Below are 6,750 nucleotides of genomic sequence, written 5' to 3'. Positions count from 1 at the left end.
AACTAATGGTTCTAGTTGTTAAGTAAAATTATTGTGTTTTACAATAACTCCTGTTACAAACTATCCATTAAAGAGCAGACTCTGGCTACCTCTTGACTCTTTCATTAGCACAATACTTCCACATTGTGCCCTTATAAACAAACCACATCCGAATTTACATTGCTCTCCAAATTACACACACAAACTGATTACTATTTCTTCAAAGAGTAGAAGCTACATAAGCATTGGCTATTCCTTTCCTTTCCCAGCTGGAGGCTTTTGGAATCAGACCCTTATTGAATATATGAGAACTATGTCCTCTTTTAACTCAAAGTCTGCTGAAATAAGCCTTGAACATGGATAGCACATTTGGAGCAGGGGGCAGAAATAACAATCCCTGGAGAAGCAAGGTTTCTCTTCTGCATATGTATTTGTTTAATTCATTTCTTCTCATGGATTTCATCACTTATTTTAAGCAGCTCCATACTTTCATGATTTAGTAATGTGGATCTACCCTATTTCTGATTATCTTGTGATTCCTCTCTAGTCGTTTCCATACATGCATTACTTCAGCATTTCAGTGAATTTGCTTTTCAGCATGATAGCATCCATCAGTCTAAGGATTTTTTTTATTAACACCTTTATTTTACAAAACAAAGATAAATGTACAGATTTCAAGCATTTTTTTGCGTAAAATTATACAATACATTTTTGTCAGTACTTTTTTTTCAGATTTTAAAATAATTTTTACATAAATTTGTACGAATAGTTAGTACTTGATCTTTTTAAAGGTTTGGCAGTATGCATCTAAAACCCAATAGTTACAATGATCACAAAGTACATGCAAAACAAAATGTAACATGAAAATAGTCAAAGTTTTCTTGTTGTGTAAAGATTTTTTTTGTTTTGTTTTGTTTTGTTTTCTTTATTTCTTGGATTTCCTACAGTCTGTGAGTTGTTTCTGGGGCAGTGCGAGCCTCTGGGGTTAGCATCCCACTATCAGTGACTGCATATTATGTCTGTTCTTTTGTTTCTGGGTTTTATTCCTGGTGACTATTCACCATTTCCTATGGCACAGAGTGTAGTTAGAGAATCAGTGCTCCTGCCTCATCTCAATAGAGCCACATGTATCCAGTGCTCCAAACTACCATATGGTTCCCTGGAATTCTGTTTCTTCTCAGAAAACAGAAAAGATCTGACATGGCTGTGAGTAATTCAATTCATTAGGAAAAATCCATTAACTTTGGGCAAGAGCACCCTGTGTATTAATCCTTAAGGTAAGATCCCTTTAATTGTTCCAACTTACCTGTTGAATATTACTGGGAGTAAGAGGACTTCCCTAATAAAAAGATATGGTTTGTTTTGCATCAGAAACTGCTAATCATTTGCTATATTTTCCAATTCAATCTCATGCTCATTTACTTCTCAGATGCTAAGAAGGTTGATTTTCAAAGGGGTAACCAACATCACCGTATTTTTCTTAAAATATTTCAATGGCTTCTGAGTTGAGTAGATGATGTAAATTTTCAGGGCTAGTCTATATTACCATGCTTTATAAGCCTCAAAAATACCTCTTCTTTTTCATAGTAATGATAATTCTTTTCTCTCCTTTAACAGGATGCAACTATATTGTTGTTCTCTGGTGGTCTTAGATTCACCAAGCTAATTCTTGCCTATTGGGCATTGGTATTTTTACTTGTTTTTTTTCTGTAGCTCTCCAAAAGACCGAGTACTTGTTATTCGTTTTTTTCCCCAATTTTTTTATTAGAAATTCTCTGCATTTACATTTCAGATGTTATCTCTTTCTCACAATCCCATCTTTGCTCTCCCTCCCATTGCCTCCATGAAGGTGCTCCCTCTCCCAACTACAGACTCCCACCTCAGCACCTTATTGTTCCCCTACACTGGGAAATAGATCCTTTACTGGATCAAAGGCCTCTCCTCCCATTGATGTCAGAAACAGGCCATAGGTCTTTCCATGTGAACTCACTGGTTGGTGTTTTAGTCCCTGGGAGCTCTGGTAGGTTTGGATACTTGATAATTGTGTTCTTCCCATGGGGTTGCAGAACCTTTAAATTTCTTCAGTCCTTTCTCTAACTCCTTCATTATGGTTCTTGTGTTCAATCTGATGGTTAGATGCAAGCATCCTGAACTATATTCATATGGCTCTGGAAAAGTCTCTGAGGAGGTATCCATATCATATTCTTGCCAGTAAGCACTACTTGGCATCAGCAATAGGGCTTGGGTTTATTGGGAACATACGATGCGTATCCCCAAGTGAGGCAGTCTCTGTGTGAGTTTTTCTCCAATCCCTGCTCCTCTAATTGTCCCCTTATTTTTTCCCATGAATGTATGTTCTTCCTTCTAAGAAAGACTGAGTCATCTACTCTCTGGCATTCCTTTCCTTAGAGTTTTGTAAGTTATGTGTATGGTTCCTTGGGCATTCCAAGCATACTATGAGTATTCTTTTGTGACTGGGTTACTTCAATCAGGATGCTAGCTTCAAGTTCTATCGTTTGCCTAGAAATTTCATGAAGTCATTGTTTTTGATAGCTGAATAGTACTCCATTATGTACATGTACCACAATTTCTGCATCCATTTCTCTGTTGAAGGACATCTGGGTTTTTTCCAGCTTCTGACTATTATAACTGAGGTTACTATAAACAAGGTTGTGCATGTGTCCTTGTTAAATGTTGGAGCTTCTTTTGGGTATATGTCCAAGAGTGGTATAGCTAGGTCCTCAGATAATACTATGTCTGAGGTTCTGGGGAACCATGAAAATGATTTCCAGAGTGATTGTGCCAGTTTACAGTCCCACCAACAGTGGAGGAAATTTTCTCTTTCTCCACATCCAAACCAGCATCTGCTGTTACTTGAGTTTTTGATCTTAGCATTTTGATTGGTGTGAAGTGAAATCTCAGAGTGGTTTTAACTTGCAATTCACTGATGACTAGGGATGTTGAGCATTTACTTAGGTGCTTCTCAGCCATTCAATATACCTCAACTGAGAATTTTTTGTTTAGCTCTGTACCAATTTTAATAGGATTATTAGATTCTTTATAGTCTAACTTTTTGAGTCCTTTGCATATATTGGTTACTAGCTCTCTCTCAGATGTAAGACTGGAAAAAAATCTTTTCCTAATCTGTTGGTTGCTGTATTGTCCTATTGACAGTGTCCTTGCCTTACATCTTTGCAATTTAATGAGGTCTCATTTGTTGATTCTTGATCTTAGAACATAAGGTGTTCTGTTCAGGAAACTTTTACCTGTACCTATGTGTTCTAAGCTCTTTCTCACTTTCTATTCTTTTACTTTCAGTGTACCTGGTTTTATGTGGAGATCGTTGTTACAGTTGGATTTGAGCTTTGTACAAGGAAATAAAAAAGGATCAATTTGTATTCTTTTGCATGCTCACTGCCAATTGAACCAACACAATTTGTTGAAGAGTCCGTTCCTTTACCATTGAATGTTTTTACCTTCTTTGTCAAAGAACAAATGACCATAGGTGTGTGGGTTTATTTCTGGATCTTTAATTCTATTCCATTGATCTACCTGCCTGTCTCTATACTAATACCATAAAGTTTTTATCTTTTATCACAGTTGATCTGTATTATAGCTTGAGGTGATACACTGAAAGTTTTTTTTTTTTTTTTTTTTTTTTTTTTTTATTGTTGAGTATGTTTTTGCTATCCTGGTTCTTTTATTATTCCAAATGAATTCGCAAATTGGTTGTTCTAATGCTATGAAGAATTGAGTTGGAATTTTCATGGGGATTGCATTGAATCTGTAAATTGTGTTAGGTAAGTTGGCCATTTTTACTATGTTGATCCTTCCAATCCATAAGCATGGGAGATCTTTCCATCTTCTGAGGTTTTCTTCAGTTTCCTTCTTCAGAGACTTGAAGTTCTTGTCATACAGATCCTTCACTTGCTTGTTTAGGGTCACACCAAGGTATTTTATACTGTGACTGTTGTGGAGGGTGTCAATTCTCTAATATTTTTTCTCAACTTGTTTGCCCTTTGGAGTAGAGGAAGGCTACTGATTTGTTTGAGTTAATTTTATATCCAGACACTTTTCTCAAATTATTTATCAGTTCTAGTTCTCTAGTGGAACTTTTGTAGTTACTTAATATACTATCATATCATCTGCAAATAGTGATACTTAGAGTACTTCTTTCTTTCCAATTTATATTGCTTTGACTTTTTTAAATTTTTTCTGTGTGATGGCCCTGGATAGTACTTTCAGTACTGTACTGAATAGGTAAGATGATAAGTATAGCTTCAAACTTCTTAAAATTTAGTTTGATGTTGGCTACTGGTTTGCTGTATATTGCTTTTATTATGTTTATGTATGAGCCTTGAATTGCTGACCTTTCCTAGACTTTTATCATGAAGAGTTGCTGAATATTGTACAATGATTTCTCAGCATCTAGAAAGAGAATCGTGTGTTTTTTTTTCTTTGAGTTTAATTACATAGCTGATAACCTAGATGGATTCTGTATATTTAAATAGACTTGCATCTCTGGGATGAAGCCTACTTGATTATGGTGAATGATGGTTTTGATGTATTCTTGGATTTGATTTGCAATAATTTTATTGTATATTTTTGCATCAATATTCATAAGAGATATTGGTCTAAAATTCTCTTTCTTTATAGAATCTTTGTGTGGTTTAGGAATTAATTCAATTGTTCCTTGAAAGAATGAATTAGTTGGGTAGTATTCTTTTTCTTACTATTTTTTGAATAGTTTGGAGAGTATGGGTATCAGGTCTTCCATCAGTTCCTGGGCTTGATTTTTTTCTTTTTTGTTTTTGGTTGGGAGGCTTTTGATGACTGTTACTATTTCTTTAGGGGTTGTAGGGTTGTTCAGAAAATTATGGAAATTTTCTTCTATAATTTCATTGAAGATATTTACTTCAAACTTTTAGTTCAGAGTATTTGCTCTCTTTTACATGTATTTTTCTTAGGTTTGGTCTTCTCATTGTACCCTGGACTTCCTGGGTGTTTTGGGTTAGAATCTTTTTGATTATTGTATTTTATCTTACTGTTATGTCAATGATTTCTATGGTATATTATGCTCCTGAGATTCTTTCTTCCATCTTTTGTATTCTGTTGGTGATGCTTGCATCTAAGACTCCCAATGACTTTCTTAGGTTTTCCAAATTCAGGGTTGTCTCCTTTTGTGGTTTCTATTTATTTTTTCAGTTCCCTCACCTGTTCATTTGTGCTTTTCTTTAGTATGATTTTGTATAAATCTTGTTTTTCTGATGAGTTGGGATATCCACTATTTGCCGTGTTGGGAGATTTGGGTACTGATGTTGTCAGGTTGTCTTGGCTTCTGTCTTTTAGATTCATGGTCTTGCCTCTTGCCATCATTTTATTGGTGATGCTAGGTGATCTTGATGTCTTTACTCGAGCTTTTTTTCTCCTGTGGGTCTCCAGAGGGAGATTTTTCCTGGGTGTTCAGCTCTCTGGATAGGCAGTGATTTCCAAAGGCAGTGCCCAGTCCTGATGCAACTGGGCCAGGTCTGCCCTTGTGCCAGAGGTGTCTTTCCATGCAGCACCGTCCCCTGCACCCTGAGAGTTTTGGGTGGCTCTCACTGGATAGACAGTGGGGAGGTTAATGTGGACTCAACCCTACTCACAGGAGTGTAGTCCTTTCTGTGGTTCTTCCAGGTACACAGCAAACTGTGGGCAGACTGCTAGTTCTGATGAATCTGGGTTGGGTTTGTCCTTGGGCTGAAAGTGTGCACACCCAGGTAGAACTTTTACCTGTGTCCTGTGAGTTCTGGGCAGCTTCTCCCTGAATAGACAGTGGGGAGGTATCTTAGCCACACCCCTCTGCTCAGGAGTGAGAGCCCTCCTGTGGCTCTTCAGAGTGCCCAGCAACCTGTGGGCAGGCCACCTGTTCTGATCCTTGTTAAGCTTTCTATGGGCAGGCTGTGAGTTCCAAGGCAATGGGCTGGCACTAGCTCTGAGTGCAGATGGAGGCCTGTGGGCTCTGTAGGGATAGAGCTCATGTCTTTCCTGGCTGCTCGGTTCTCAATTGGCAGTCCTGATGTCAGTGTGCCTGATTTGTTTGTGGTTCTGAGCAGGGATGGAGGCTGGACCAGTCTGATCCCAGACTGCACAGTAATCCCTGGGCCACAAGAGATCTCAGAGGTCTTCTCCAGACAATCAGGCTTTTGCTCACCCCTGCAGTTCAGTGGGAAGAGCCCTCCTGTGTTTTCTCAGGCACTTAGTTCTCTGCAGGTAGGCCTCCAGTTCTAATGTCCACTTGTCATTCTTAACAAAGTACAAATGTAAGCTGTTTATTTTCTGGTTTTCCATGTCATATAATAAAATCTTCACAAACACTAGGTGCCTTAATAAGTTAAATATAACCAGCATATTTAATTTCTCTATATTATTTTACTCCTGCTCCCTGGTTTAAGGTTGCTGTTGGCAGATAGCCTGAAGTCTTAGGTGTAGCAACCCAGCTCCATTCATCCTTGCCGTATACTCACTATTTCACCATGGTTCTACTGATGGTCTCAACCTACCTTTGTGGTTTTAAACACTGAAAGGAGATGCATGCCCTGTCTTAAACAACTCTATTAACATCTGACTTATTGTGGCTATATCTGGAATAGAATACAATGAGGCTTTGATGATAAAGATACATAGGCTTCTCCCTCATTATGATCTTCTTGGTCATGTTTGTGTGCCTGTCAGAAAGTAGTAAGTGTTTATTCATGGGACAGACAAGCACATTAGTCAATGTTATCCTTT

Source organism: Micromys minutus (assembly GCF_963924665.1).
Source record: "Micromys minutus genome assembly, chromosome: 1".
NCBI lineage: Eukaryota > Metazoa > Chordata > Mammalia > Rodentia > Muridae > Micromys > Micromys minutus.
Note: the sequence above shows the minus strand (reverse complement) of the source record.